The 13,984-nt window shown below is 54.3% G+C and overlaps 1 protein-coding gene across 1 annotated transcript in view; it reads right to left on the bottom strand.

Annotated features, from left to right (window-relative positions):
- KLHL29 (kelch like family member 29) overlaps positions 1-13,984 on the bottom strand; it is a 284,945-nt gene that overhangs the window by 60,628 nt on the left and 210,333 nt on the right. The window lies entirely within an intron of this gene.

Genomic DNA, 13,984 nt, shown 5'->3' with positions numbered 1-13,984 from the left:
CAGCCTCAGAGGCCCCAGAAGTCCCACTTCAAAGGAGACATGGGGAGGGTGGGGACCCAGGCTCGTGGGAGGACAGCTCCCAGCCTGCCACCAGGGAGGGAAAGCTGGAAGCACCTTCACCAGGAGCGCCAGTTCCTCGTGGCAGGAAGGAGGCAGGCTCCTGGCTCCAGGAGCTCCCTCTCTAACTTAGCTGTTTAGAGTAAAGGGAAAATGAATCTTGGGGTGAAAGCCATCATTAGGACAGTATTGGTCTCCCTGAGCTACAGCCTTGAGAGAGACTATTATATAATCGTTAAAAATCATGTTTACTAAGAGTTCTTAATGAGACGGCAAAATGCTTACACTGCGTTGTTAAATGGGGAAAGGAGGGCTTAAAAAAGCACAAATATATCCTTACCATGTAAACAATATGTGCAGGAGGAAAAACTAAACTATGAGCAGGGACGCTGTCCTTGGGTGATTATGGGGAACTTTTATTCTCTTGTCTATACTTTTCTGTATTTGCCAGATTTTCTACTATGGCCATTACCATTATTATCATCACAATTACCGAGTGGGGCAAAAGTAGGTTTACAGGTGTTTGTATGGAAAATAACACAATAAGTAAATTAACACAAGAATAAATTGTTTCATGTACTCACAACTGTAAACCTACTTTTGCCTGCACTGTATAATAAGCAAAAACAAACAAACAAACGAGTCATGGTGGGGAGCCCGAGACTGGGATAACGGGGGTGCGCAGGGGTGTGGGTCTCGGCACAGCTGGTTTCAGGAGTGACGGTGGCTCCCAGCAGTGCAGTCAAAGCCCAACAAGTTTTGGGGTAAAGGGTGAGGTGGGGTGGGGGCAGAGACAGCTGCCCATTGGAGACAGTCACAGAAGGCCAAAGGAGCCCCAAGGGGCATCTGCAGACCTTTCTTAGGGGAGGCCTGGTTCTGGTGACCTCTGATGGAAGCTGACCCAGTAACCTGGCTGGTGGGGGGCAGACAGTGCCCCCCCCCTCGCTGGGCCTCTCTGACCCGAGGCTGCTGGGGGTCCGGGTGGGTATGAGCAGGGAGCGCACACAGCTCTTACTGGGGCTTTGATGACTGACGCACTGGGGCCGGCCCGGAGGAGCGGCTGTGGGTCCCGTTAGGACCCCAGGCTGCACCGAGGTCGCTGCACTAGGCTGCGCTGTATCTCTGGCCTGCATTTCAGAGGCTTCTCGTCTGGGAACCGAGCAGGAAACAAAGGGAACGAGAGACTCTCCCAAGGAAAGAACAATTCAACAAACAAGCTGCCTTATCAGAGGCTCCTGCCCCACTTTCGTCCGTGGGGCAGATGGGAGCTTGGGGTGGCGAGAGGGGTGGGGCTTTGGCCGCAATCCCCAACAGTCTTCCGGAACTCAGGGAACACTAGTGTGGCTTCTACAGCCGTCTCTAAATAGACAGCTGTCCCGTGTGTCCTGTCTGCAGCCCCTCTGTGTCCCCAGCTTCTCGGGGTGCTGGTGGGCTCCGAAGCACAGAGGTAGCTCCCCCGTAATCAGAGGCATCTGAGGGGGGATGAGCTTGTGCGACATCCCATCCAGGGTTCTATCTGGGGTGGGGTTTGAAGGCGGACACCCCGGCCTCCTCACCAGCACCCTGCTTCGCTGCAGACCCCTTCCTGCCAGTAGGGGGCGCTGCAGCCCCGCTCTGCTCCTCGGGGTTTGCGGAGGCCTCGCAGGCCCAGGCAGGTTTGGTGTTCAGGGACCTCCTATAGCCTCATCCTCCCCTGAATCAGCCTCCAGGGCCCTGCCTGGCACCGTCACAGGGGAGGGGAGGGCTCTGGAAACTCGGAGGCCCTGGGCCCAGCCCTCATGGCCCGCGCTCCCCCGCCAGCAGAGGCAGCTGGGGTCTGCGCCTCAAGAGTGGGTAACCAGATTCTGAGCTCTACAACTTCAGGAGTTCCAGGTTTTGCCCTAAGATTGGTTCCAAAACGTTCCTGCCAGCTCGCGGTCGTTTGCACCTTCCTTGGTTAGTTGATTTGTTCAGTAAACAAACACTGCCCCCTGCCTGCTGCCCCGTTGGGAGCCCAGGCGCTGGGTCTCAGCCGAGTGCAGCCTTCAACTACCTCCGCAAACAGAGGGAAGCTGGGGTTCAGGGGACTCGAGCGCCGGGGGCGACTGGGCGTGGCTACAACTGGTTTGCTGTCTGGCTGCGTCTTTCATGAATATTACAAGTGAATTCTTATGTACAAGAAATTTGTTCTGCTGTGAGAAGAAAAACAATCTTTTTCTTTTTTTTTCGTTAGGAAAGATAAATAAGGCCACTCGTATTCTACCTGGCACTAGCAACTTCTACAGCTACGTGCAACTTGCAATTCAGGAATTTTTATTTATTTTACTAAAATAACAACATGAACATTCCGTCCTCTACTCCTCCCAGAAAAAACACAAACATGGGTCGTGCGCTCTGCGAGGCGCCTGGGTGCCCAGGTGGGAGAGGAACATCTGGCGATGAGTCAGCCTGGCCTGACCAGAGCCAATGCTCCTGCAAAAGGCCCCAGGTCCAACCCTGGCTTGAACGGCTCAGTGGATGGGTTGCCGGTTCGATTCCCGGCCAGGGCACATGCCTGAGTTGCAGGCCAGGCCCTCAGCTGGGGGTCCACAAGAGGCAACCACACATTGATGTTTCCCTCCCTCTCTTTCTCCCTTCCCCTCTCTCTATAAATAAAATCTAAAAAAAAAAAAAAAAAAAAAAAGGCTCCAGATACAAAGGATCCAAAGTAAACTTGTGGTCCCGGGTTCTGAAGGCTTCTGGGGACTGTGTGTGGATTTGCGGCTCCAGCTCCGGCTGAACCTTTCCCCCATGGTCCAGAGTTCAGAGGTCCAAGCCTCTCCAGGCCCCCCCCAGCCACATGCCAGGTCTCCTGGAATTCCTATCCCTGCCAGGGGGCTGCCCTGCACATGAGAATGCCACAGAAACCAACCAGGACAACGGCTCGGGTCTGGGAGAGGAAGGCAGGAGTGGGAGAGCCTCCCTTTGCCACCTGCCACCCACTGCCATCGTCTGGGACATCAGTGAAGCCACCTAGATATGTGGCCTTTCCCCAGCATTCCTGGCCATGCTCTGCTCCTGTGACATGATGGCACTTGGCAGAGAGGCAGACGAAGAGAACCCTCCTTCTGCCTGGCACCTCAAAGTGGCCCTATCTGCCCATCATCCGGACTGAGCAGGCTTCTCTCTGCTTCTCTTTAATGAGATGCTAATGAGATGCATCATTAACGCAGCAGCTTTTAAACCTCAGCTCTTGTAAATTTTCAAAGGTCACATTTTTACGGTGGCTGACAGCATCTTCTTGCAGTGACTGAAGAACACTAAAGACCCTGATCCTTGATGGATGAAAAAGTCTCTGAGGCTTCAGCATGGGCTGCAGCGCCTATTGGGCACTGGTCGGGGGGCTGGGGAATCTCTTCCTGCAACAAGCCTCCAGAGCCCCTGGGTAGTGCTCTGGCAGCTTGGGGAGAGCCAGTTACATGTTGCCCACAGAGCTGCACAGGGGCCGGCTCCATGCAGGGAGGGGTGTGTGGGTGCAGGCCTTGCCCCTGTTGTCATTTGTGTGGTGCTGACAGGGCTGGCAGGGGCTGCCTTCTGCCTAGTGTCCCTGAGTACAACCAGCCCCACCCTTCATAGTAACGAGCCCGTCCCCTCCAGGGAGCCCAGAATCTCCCAGCCCGTCCCTCCATGGAATTGGTCAGACGATGCTTCCACGCTCACTCTGGGCCACAAGCCCTGCTGGACACCAGCGCTCAGTGAGGGTCATGGCTCCATTCCCACCTGTGAGGAATTTACACTGCCAGGATGGGATACGCTTGTACCGAGGACCCATGAGGATGACACAGGCTGGGAGAGCGACCCCAGGGAACAGAACCACGATGCTGGGACACTATGCCGGCTCTGGGCCGAGCCTTTTAAGGAGACTCACCACCTCTGCCGCGGTCTCTTGGACCCCCCAGACCAGACCAGCGATCAAATGACTGACTACCGCTGAGTGATTCTAGTCAACACCACAGGAGCTCAGATGGCCCAGCCAAGCCCTCTCAGAGGGTCTGTGTACAGTTTTGTGAGATTCTGTAAAACGTTGTTTAAAGCCACTAAAAATAAAAGGATACACAGTCTACTGTGTATATTGCAAAACAGCAAAAGATCAAAAGTCCTTTATCTGTTCCTCTTGACATATAAGCACAACAGTTTTATATGTACCCCTTTGTGTTCCACAGAGGATGGAGGCAGCATAACTAAAGCAGGGACTGTAATTACATAAACGGTAAAACTAAAGCTAGAGCAGCCTCTCTCCTGGTGCAGGCAGCTGAGTGGGGTGGGGTAGGGTGGGGGTGGCAAGTGGCCTTGGATGAAAACTGAGAAGCCACAGGGAGGACAAATGAGAGGCCGTGGGTGACCTGGGGCAGACCTCACTCTGAGCTTGATCTGCAGCCTCAGTTTTTGTCTCATGGCTCCCCGTAATTTCTACCTAATTTGGGAAAGATAAGCTTTGGTGTGATATCACCCCCACACCCCCGGCTCCAGATTCTGAGGGCCCCTTCTGACGAAGGACCACTAATGTGGCCTGAGGCCTGCAGTGAACCTTTGGTATCTTTTCTGATTTGAGGTGGAAGCCAAGAAACGTGCTCTGCCAGCTTCCCTTGCAGCTAGAGCACAGGCATGTGCCTGCTGCTCAAACACGCTTGGTGAGATTTCAGTCTAGAAGTTGGGCAACATGAAGGAAAACAGCACAGCTCCAAGTTCTGCTCTGCAGAGGTTGGTGACAGAGGCACGCGGATTTGGGAGCAAGCAGATGGTGAGGGCACTGGTGTCCTGGGCTGAGCATCAGAGGTGAAGGCTGTCATTTCCTTTTTCTTCTTACTCTGGGGGGTTCTTAGGTATTCTCTGAGAACAGCAAGAGCAGCGTCCCACACAGCTCCTAGCAGAAGTGGATATGCTCAGGTACCTCCAGGCCCTGGGGGATCACATCCCAGCGCTGCCCACTCCAGGACTAAGCATAGCTGCATAGGCCACTCTCTGCAGAGTGAATAGGTCACTTCCTTTCCAGCATCCCCTCCACTGCAAGCACTTAGGGTCTTCAGGTGCCCAGTCCTCCTGTGCAGACAGACAGGCACCAGTTTTTAGTGAACTCATTCACACTGGAGTGTTGGGTCTGAGAGTGGGAACCTCTCAGGGTCCCTTGTATGACAAAGGTGAAGACCCTGGAAGGCAAATCTTCCTTAAAGGAATGATATTGAAATGGTGGAAATTCAGGCTTGAGGAGGAGCTATTTTAGTCTGGGTGTTTTAGATGACAGCTTATGGGGTTTATACACCTAGACTGTTGGCTCTCTAGGACCGTCAGGTTATCACAGAGAGCACTGTTTCCCAGGTCACTCAGATACAGCATCGACCACCTCCGTTGCAGAGGTTCTCCAACATGAGTGCCCATAAGTATCTGGGGTAAGCTTGTTAAGAATGCAGGATTCTGGATCCACCCCCCAGAGCTTCTGATTCAGAAGGTCTAGGACAGGAGACCCTAAAATGTGGCTCATGAACAAGCCTGCCAAGTGAAGCAGGTAGTCCGTGGACCTCATTCCATGGCACAATGATGGTCTTGACATTCAAGCTTTAAGGTCATTTGTGCCCTGAAAGGGGTCACCTCAGAGCTGAAGCTGCTGGGCAGGTCCTGATAGGGACAGATTTTTTGGGTCTTGCTCATGGGGCTCAGAGGCGCCAGCTCTTCGGTCACGCTGTCTCCATGGACTCCTGTTCCCAGCCTAGGTTCCAAGGGGTCAGAAGGACATGCTGACAGACACCAAAGCTATAAATCTGTGGCCTCCGGGAAGAACAAATGACATTTATGAGTCTCTCCATTCCCATTTCATGATGGCTACTGAATTACAAACAAGAGAATAGTCACAGTTAAATTCCCACTTGGGGTTGGGGGTGGGGCTTTCTGCAGCCCCCTCTTGCCCTCATTAATGAGGCTGCCCCATTGGACCCCTGGCCCCAGGCCAGTGCCCCCGGTCTCCCCTTTGGAGCAGCACCATAATGCACTCTGGGGCCTGATGAAATTTCTAATAATACTAACCAATGATGTGTTAAATTGAGACACTTCTGGCTCGCATGCCGGAAACTGCATGATGGTTTAAAGGACCAGTGCTTACCTTTCTCTATCAATTTGCTGCTAAATTACTGCTTTTGGAGCGACTTACAGAAAAGTAATTCTTTATTTAAATTTTAATTTCAATCTTGTCATTTTAAATATATATTCAGATTCCAATCATATTACGGAATATGATGATGTCTCTGGAGGGCAAGTGTTCCTGCTGGGACCTTGGGTGAGGGGGAGAGGATGTGACTTGGGGACTGGTGAGGGAGCTGTGTAAGGAGGGAGGAACCCCAGGGGACAGCTTGGTGAGGGCTGCCGTGGGCTGGGGTGGGAGAGGGAACTGCAGAGGCCAGCAGTCGGCCTCTAACCTGGCCCTGTGATCCCAGGCTTTGTGTTTTGCCCTGAGGGTCACCTGCATGTACTTTTAAGTCAAAACCACCACCCACTTCCTGCGCTGTCTTTCTCACTGGATTGGCATAAGGACCCAGCTGTAAAGAACTGCCAGGCATGGAGGAGATGGGGCTGCCGGCCTGCTGCGGTCCTAACAGGTCACACTGACTGAGCTCCTCCTACATGTCCTGGGCATGGGCACAATGCGGTTTCCTTCCACGAGGAGTTCTGTGCTCTCCCCTTCACTCTACAGGAGAGTACAATAGCCTGGAGAAGTGCAGTTACAGCTAGAGCCTACCAGCCTTGGGGCTCTGGTACCCTATTCTGTCCTGAGACTCCCAGAGGTGCTCTGGGATGGCCAGAATGCTCCCAGGCCACCCCTCTCCAGCCCACCCCCGCTCTGGTGGACAGCCCCGGAAACGGGCTTAGCCATATCAAGGCCACGTCCACACTACTCTTTTTGGGTAACACTTAGTGCCTCTCTCCTGGTGCCCACAGGAGGGCCAGCCACGGGCTCCCCTTCCTTGACTGCGTCCTGCCCACCTGGGCTTCCTGCTGTGACACTGCCAGCAGGGTGGGGTCAGGAAGCCAGATCCACTGGGCTCTATGCCTCCCCCAATCCACTGCCCTAGGCCATGGACATGTTCCCCCAACCCCTGCCAGGGTGCTGTTCTTGACCCTTTCCAGTGGGGCCAGTTCTTCAGCCCCCGGCCAGGGCGACACAGATGGACACCTCCAGCCCTCCCCAAAGCTGGCAATGCACCGCGGGGTCCCCCATCATGTCCTCTCTCTCTCTCCTACTTCCTCCCCATCAGCCCCTTCCCCTTGGCATTCCAACGTGGGACTGAAACATCCTTGTCTGACCTCTTCAGCTGCTGTTCCAGCACCTGTCTGCCTCCTCCCCTTCTTTATGGCCATTCCCCTCCATGGGGCCAGGACGCCTGCTGCTGTGCTCCTCCTACCCCTCACCTTCCACCTTTGAACTCTTCGCACCCCAACACTTCAGTGAGAACGTCCCCTTTAAATGACTGGTCACCTCCTCAGGCCACATCCAGCAGTATCTCCCCAGCCACTCTCTCTGATCCGTCGTCCTGGCTTTCTGCCTCTTGCTTCTTGAAATGCCTTCCCTTCTGTTTCTGTAACGATACTTTTCCTAGCTCTCTACCTCTTCCGTGCTGTTCCCCGGCTTCTCTCGCCAGTTCTCCCACGTGGACATGCCTTAGGGATCCTGCCAGTTCCCCCGCCTCCCTCTCAGGACCTTTTGGGCCCTGTCTTCTGGCACAATTATCTTTCTGATATGAAACATCTGCATGGTAGCCATTGTCTTTGATAAGACCCAGCTTCCTGTAGTATTCTGTAAGTATATTGGCTTTTCCGTGTTCCGACTTCAAAGTCTATACCTTAGAGACAATTTCGTTCAAAGTTCAGCCCAGATGGCTCCCCTCGCAAATGTAAAGGAACCCCGTCTGGGGCTGGTTTTTGCACCGCACTCTCGCACGCCCTGTCCAGGCCCCCAGCACCTCTCCCGATGGATGGGCCTTGTGGACAAAAGAAATGATAAATCTGGCAGAACCTTCAACTCAAAGCTTTCAACTTTCCTCTAACAACATTCAACGGAAAGCTTCTTAGTCCCATTTCCAAGTAACTTTTCATCCATTACAAAACCCACACAATTTTCAAAGGGGCTTTGAAATAAGATCACCTAGAAAAAAAAAAAAAGTGCTCATCACAAACGAAAGTCTTTGAAAAGAAAGAGGCCCTTTCCTGTGCTTCAGCCCCCCTCTGGTCTCAGCTTCCCTTTCATTCTGCTGAAAGGTGCAGGGCCAGCCTGGCCCTCAGCAGCTGCCTGTGATGTGAGGGAGCGAGTGGCCTAGACGGACAGGTGAGGGCGGGGGAGAGGGGCACCTGCTCGCAGAGCTGGGGTTGGCCCTCACGGCTCCCCTGACAGCCGTGTGCCTTGTAACCTGCCCGGTCTGCTCCCGCTCACCCGGCACTTGTGATGATGCAGCTCCCTCCGGACCACGGCGACCCATCTTCATTCTTGTTGCCAAAGTGGGCGGGAAGGTAGGCCTGGCAAGAGCAGCCCTGTGCGGCCCTTTGATGGGACAGTTCCCAGATGCCGGCCCTGCAGGCAGTGACTCTGGGACCACCCCTTGACCTCCCAGCCTCAGAGCCAGTGACACGCCTGTCCTTCCCGGGGTCAGCTCCAGACTCATAGACACACATCAGACAACAGCTGTTTCTGGGAGCCTTTGTTATGTGCAGATTCAAAATCCTCAGTGAGTCTGGTGAGGAGAAGCCCTCCATGCAGGCAGCAGAGCTCAGAGGGCGTGTGGGGATATATGTGGGTCCCTTGCCGAACTCTGGGATGCTCCAGCTTGGCCCTCAGAGGCCTTGGCTCCGAGTGCCCAATATTTAAAAAAAATTTTAAACCAACCTTCGGAGGCCTTTCTGGAGGTGGCTGCTAATCACCTGGGGGAAGCAGCAGGCTCGATCAGGGGCTAGCCTGGCCCCTCTGCCCCTCAGGGCCGTCCCAGGCCCACCCTCAAGGGCATTCTAGGATGACCCAAGGCCTCCTTGGGTGCAGGATCTGCTGAGAGCCAGCAAGAACCCCAAGACTGAGTCCCTGCTGACTGCCTGCACTCCCTCAGGGTCCCTTCTTCCACAAACACCTAACGTTCATTAAAACCAGCTCCGCCCACCCTTTGAATCACAGGCCTCAACCGAGCATGTGTGATTTTCATTACAGACAGGCTTGCAGGCACGCGGGAACAGCTCAGTTCTGCAGCCTCTGCCGTGTGACTCTCCAAGTGGGAAGTAGACGGAGCTCTACTCTCGGCCCAGCAAGGAGGTGCTGACACAGAAGTCTTCGGCGACCTCATTAGAGGCCTAACAAGAGAGAGGATTGTGGTTGGGTCACCCTGAGGTCAGGCAGGACAAAGACACAAACAATGCAAAACAAGGGTCCCTGCGAGGCAGCTCCTTAGACTGGGCGGCACAGCTGAAGGAGCTAAAATAGTTTTACTGCCGGGACTTCAAGACTCCCTGAAGCAAGTCCAGGCCTGGGTGAGTGTGTGTCTCAGGACTGGAGCTCAGTGGGACTGACCAGGCCTGCGGTGGCACATTCCAGAAGCACACAACCAGGCCTCAGTTTATATCTTCCCTGCTCCCTGGCTCCCTCAACTCTGTTTGGGCTCTCTGTCTTGAGAGCACCAAGTGGCCAGGCAGGGTCCTCATGGGTGGAGAGCCGTGCCCTCAGGCCACAGTCCAGCTCAGCTCCCTTCGTTCAGAACTGCGGTGGTTCAAGTGATTTTCTTGAAAGGAAATGGCATTGTTGAGCACCAGTGCATCTCTTTAGGCTTCGGAAAGCTTGCTGGGCCAGATGTATTCCATCTAAACTCACTGGAGGTCCAGGTGCAAGAGGGAAAGGGGTGAAATTCTTAGGAGGTGGTGGGAGGGGGTGGGAGACACAGGGAAGCAGCCCTCTTGGGTAGACAGACACATAGATTTCTCTTCCTTGACAATGACATCAGAGGAGGAGTGGGCCCTTGGTGACCAGAGCTGTGTAAGGTCCTGCCCTGCTTGGGGAGAGCATCGGGCAGCCACTGGGGCCGTGGGGCCTGGCGTACCATGCAGAGGGCTGTGGGGCTCTCTGCCCATGGCTGCTTGCTGTGGATCCCTGGGTCAGAGACGGGGGGCAGGCGAACACCCTCTTCTGACATCCCTTCCTTCGCAGGAGCCAGACTGCCTGCCAGGGTCAAGGCTTCCTTCCCTTCATCTCCACGAAGCACTGCCAGCTACCACTGCTCCATGCGTTCTGTGCCAGAGCCCATCACCTTCAGGTGCATCATTCATTCATTCATTCAGTCACGCACCCCACACATACTGAGAAGTTAGCCTGTACTGGAGACACAACAATGAATAGTCCCTGGCCTGGGGGCCCACAGGTTCATGGAGAAATCATAATCACAACTGTAACAGCTAATACCTATTGAACCCTTAGATGTGCCAGCTTATAACCCTCAAGACCCAGGAGTTTTTGGAAGCCAAGGTCTGGGTCCCCATCTCCATTCACCACTGTATTAGTCACCTGGCTGCTGTAACAAAATGCTGTAGGCCGGGTGACATCACAACAGACATTTATTTCTCACAGTTCTTAAAGACTAGAATTCTGACATCAGGGTGCTGGCTGGGTCCTTGTGAGAAATCTTCCTGGTGTGCAGATGCTGCCTTCTTGCTGTGTCCTTGCATGGCAGAGAGAGAGAAAATTCTAGTCTCTTCCTCTTTCACAGTCCTATCATGGCATCCCTATCCTCATGACCTCATCTAAACCAAATGATCTCCCAAAGGACCCATCTCTGAATACCATCCCAACGGGGCTAGGGATTCCATATATGAATCAGGGGGACACAATTCAGCCTGTTGCACCCCCACAGCGCGCACGCATGCAGTGGGAGCTCAGGAAATGCTTGCTGAGCTGCGTGGAGATCTGTCTCCCTGTTGTTTCTCGGCCCCACCTTATCCAGCAGACCCCGGGGTGGGGGCTGTTAACAGAAGGGACCTGACCAGCATACGGCTGGGCCTCCCACCAGCCTGTGCTCTAATTTTCTGATGCTTTGCTTTTCTCCCTCTCACCACGTAATCTCCACGATCTCTAGTCTTTCCTGAATGCTGTTGAAAGGCTTGTTGTATTTATCTCCGGAGAATCTGCCATGCCCCTGTGCAATTTTCCATTGTCATGGTTCATTTTAATTTCCTCTAAGGCTGTTGGCCACTCTCGTGTTCAGAAATAGCTTGTTCCACTTAATAAAAGCGCTTAAATATGCAGCCACGAGAAGTTTCCTTGGCTCGCTCCTAAACACCGCAGCAAGGGCAGTGAGTTGCAATCCTTGCCTTGTGCGGTTAGGCTCAGCACCCACCGCATGGCTCGTGAGGAAGGTGAAACTCAGAATAGAAGGTGCGGCAGAGCAGACCCGAGCAAGGGCTTCTCCTGGAGACCTGGCCGGCCTGGACGGCCATGCATCCGTTCTCCGGCTGACAGCACACAGGTCTCCTGAGGTGCCTCCCCTTCCATAATCACCAGAGCTCTGGCCCGGCAGGGAGGAGGTCTGGGTTCAAGTTCTGCTCCACCTCTAACTAGCCTTGTGACCTTGCACGAGTCATTTCATCTCTCAGCATTCTGCTTCTTCATCTATAAAACTGGCACGACGATTCTTCCAAAGGCTAATTTCAGAGAGGAGTGAAAATCTTCTGCTTCCAGGGCCTAGCACAGAAGCTGGGACAGAGCCTGGGCTAGCAAATGGCAGTGACTGTTATTAGGAGGGACCCCAAGAAGACCAGGAGGATGCCAAGCTCAAAGCCGTCTTCTCCATCAGTTCTCTCTGGGTTGCTGGGGCCAGAGAATCCCCCACAGACTGTGATTATCAAGGGGGGACAGAAGAGAGGGTAGCAGGCTGGATCCTGCTTCACACAGCATGTCTATGGGAAGCCTGGCTGTTTGGCCATGAGACCAAAACCAGGGTACCGCCAGCTCTGGTGGCAGCTGATCTGAATTGCAAGTCAAGGTCGTAGAGCTGTGTTGAGCTTGTAGACCTAGTTAGCGGGGGGAGAGTCGCAGAGCACCCTGTCTTGGCTGAAATAACAAGAGTCAGGAGCCAAGAGTCTAGGGTGACTGCTATTTGGGAACAGGAAGAGGGAGGCACGAGGCACTGACTCAAAATTCCCGGTAGAATGGCAGCTGAAAGGTCTCCGCGTTATTGGCTCAGAAAGCCAATTCCTACCCAGCGGCACTTGGCAGGACACCGCAGCTTCCTGGCCCTACAGCGAAGCCCCAAGCTTAGCTCTGGGGTGGAGGTGCGGGCAGGCAGGACATTATAATATTTCGGGCCATAAGTGCACCCTAGAGGGATGTCCCAGGAAGCCATATGGACTTACCCTCAATGCTAAGGGCCCCTTGTAAGCATCACTGCTGGGGGCTATAAATATCCTGAAGTAAGCTCCCCCCCCCCTCCACTCCTCTTCTTCTAGGTTCGGCACTGACTCCGCCACTTGCGTTGCTCAGGCACGGTGAACGGACAGATTCACTTCAGGTCACAAACATAAGCTGAGACTCAACCCGCTCACACCATCTGTGCTCTACAGCCCCGCGCCCCCGGCAGCACACACGTCCACACAGACACACAAGCATGCACACGCATGGGCTCACCTGCTTACACACCCAGCACACACGAGTGCCTTCACATGCCTGCACAGACCCTCAGAACCCCCACCTCCACACAGCAGGAGATGCTGGCAGACGCCCCTGCCTGTCCCACAGCATCGATTTTTCTTCAGCGGCTCTGAAACAGAGTCCCCGTGGCCAGTCTGAGCTCCCCTCCCAGACACTTTTCCTCATCCTGCTTCCAATCTGACTCATCTCAGTTTTAAAACAAGAAAACATCAACAAACACGATGGAGGGAAACAGATGGTAACAATTACAGGAGGGAGAAAGCAGAGCCGTTTCCTCTACAAGGGCAGGCAAACATATTGTCCCCAGACAGCGCGTCGTGTCCCGGCCACTACTGTGAAGCCTGGGTGCAGGGCTCCCAGGACCCGTCCCCGCTGCGGGGGACCGGCCAGCTCCGGAGGGGCCACGAGGGGCTCCAAGCACCACAGGGCAGGCCCACCAGAACCTGGAAGCTGCCTGCTTTCCAGGGAGGGAAGGACGGGTGTTCCAGCACATTCCAGGCCACCTCACTACTTCTGATGCCCATCTGAGGCCCGAGATCTGGGGGAACAGCCGCCTCCCCAGCGCTCTGGGCCCACTGTGATGGGCGGCAGTTGGAGCCAGGCTGCCGGGTGCAAATGCCAGTCCTGACGCTTACACGTGGGGGGAGCTGGGGCAAGCTAATGGACTCTGTGCCATTGTTCCCTCACCCCTCAGATAGAGATAATTCTAGAACCTATACCACGGGATTACGTATTAGTATGTGTAAAGGACTTAGTGCTTGCCCAGCGCACATGGGTGCTGCATGTGGAAGCTGTCTCGTTATTTGCTACGCAGAGAGCTGCCTCTTATCTGACATTCACTCAGCATTGGTCAAGGCCCTCCAGGTGGAGCATGAGGAAGCAAGCCTTCAGCTGGGCCCTGAAGGAAGGATGGGGCATTCCAGGCAGGGGAGGGCAGCACAGACGTTAGGATAAGTCCTGCTATTGGTGTGGGTGCCTGAGGGCCTGCGAACAGACATCCAGGCCTGGGGTCCTGAGCTGGGGTGTGCTGTGCTCCATCTCCTGGGCACCCCCTTCATCCATCCTTTGTGGTTTGAGCAGGACAAGAGCTCTGCCCTCCAGCAGATCAGATTGGTGGAGAGACAGGCAAGGAAACAGGTATAACCTAAAAAGACGAAGTGCTGTGACAGAGGGCGGCACCTACTCTAGCCAAGTGGGTCTGGGAGAACTTCCTGGAGGAGGAGACCGAATCTGGAGTGACAAGAGGAGGGG

This window comes from Furipterus horrens, unplaced genomic scaffold (assembly GCF_987537825.1).
Source record: "Furipterus horrens unplaced genomic scaffold, mFurHor1.1.pri manual_scaffold_6, whole genome shotgun sequence".
Lineage (NCBI taxonomy): Eukaryota > Metazoa > Chordata > Mammalia > Chiroptera > Furipteridae > Furipterus > Furipterus horrens.
This window is presented reverse-complemented; position numbering and strand designations above follow the sequence as displayed.